The sequence below is a fragment of the Otolemur garnettii genome, unplaced genomic scaffold (genome assembly GCF_000181295.1).
Source record: "Otolemur garnettii isolate 467f Iridium unplaced genomic scaffold, OtoGar3 scaffold00022, whole genome shotgun sequence".
Lineage (NCBI taxonomy): Eukaryota > Metazoa > Chordata > Mammalia > Primates > Galagidae > Otolemur > Otolemur garnettii.
The window spans coordinates 22,636,883-22,638,109 of record NW_003852417.1 but is presented as its reverse complement, the minus strand read 5'-3'; the positions used below and the strand labels follow the sequence as shown (position 1 = coordinate 22,638,109).

The 1,227-nt window shown below is 39.8% G+C and overlaps 1 protein-coding gene and 1 non-coding gene across 3 annotated transcripts in view; both read right to left on the bottom strand.

Annotated features, from left to right (window-relative positions):
• SPAST (spastin) overlaps positions 1-1,227 on the bottom strand; it is a 62,439-nt gene that overhangs the window by 16,108 nt on the left and 45,104 nt on the right. The gene's annotated exons all lie outside the window — the stretch shown is intronic.
• LOC111724371 lies at positions 898-1,015 on the bottom strand. The gene has a single exon (XR_002772673.1). It is a non-coding gene; the product is annotated as a U5 spliceosomal RNA (small nuclear RNA).

Here is a 1,227-nt window from a genome sequence, read left to right as displayed (position 1 = left end):
CCGGGCTGGGGATTCGAACCCGCCACCTTAGGTGTACGTGGCTGGCACCTTAGCTGGTTGAGCTATAGGCGCCGAGCCCAGCCTCAAACTCTTGGGCTCAAGTGATCCTCTTATCTCAGTCTCCCAAGTAGCTGGGACTACAGGCACCCACCACAATGCCCAGCTAACTTTTCTACTTTTAGTATAAATGGGGTCTCACTCTTACTCAGGCTAATCTCGTACTCCTGAGATCAGGTGATCCACCCACCTTGCCCACCCCTCCATCCTCCGGCCAGAGTGCTAGGATTACAGGCATGAGCCACTGCACCTGGCCATGGTCACAGTTTAAAAAAAAGTGATATGGATTTACATACTATGAATTTCACCCACTATAAGTATATAATTAATGGACTTTCAATAAATTTAAAGAATTGTACAATCAACACCATAATCTAGTTTTAGAATATTTTTTTCACTCCAAAAAGTTCATTCATGTCTGTTTGCAGTTAACCCTAACTCCCAACTCTCACCCTAGCAAATCACAGACCTGGTTTATGTTTCTAGAAATGTGCCTTTTGGGGACATTTCACATAAATGAAATTACATGATATATATAACATCATCTGGCTTCTTTCACTTATTACAATCTTTTAGATTTAGTTTCATTCAAAGATGCAGTGGCTCACTTGAGCTCACAAGTTTGACACTAGCCTGGACAAGAGTGAAACTCCATCTCTACTTAAAGAAAAACTGAGACAAGAGGATCATTTGTCCACAAGTTTGAGGTTGCTGTGAGGTATGATGCCATGGCACTCCACCAAGGGCAACAAAGTGAAACTTTGTCTCAAAAAACAAACAAAAAAAGTTCCATTCATAGAATTCAATGTATGAATTGAATATATAGCATGTACACCTCGTTCCCTTTGCTGCTAAATAGTTTCCACTAAATGCATATGCCACATTTATTTGTTCCTCTCCACAGAAATCTTTAGTAAAAGGCAAAAGATTTATACGATCTGAAGAGAAACCAGAATATGCCACATTTATTTGATAAATGAGTATTTTAGATTCTCTGCAGTCTTCAGCTATTATTAATATTGTTGCTACAAAAATTATTTTTTCTTTTTGAGACAGTCTTACTTGGTCACCTTTGGTAGAGTGTGGTGGCATCTTAGTTCACAGCAACTCAAACAAATTCCTGGGTTCAAGTGATCCTCTTGCTTTAGCCTCCCAAATAGCTGGGATTAC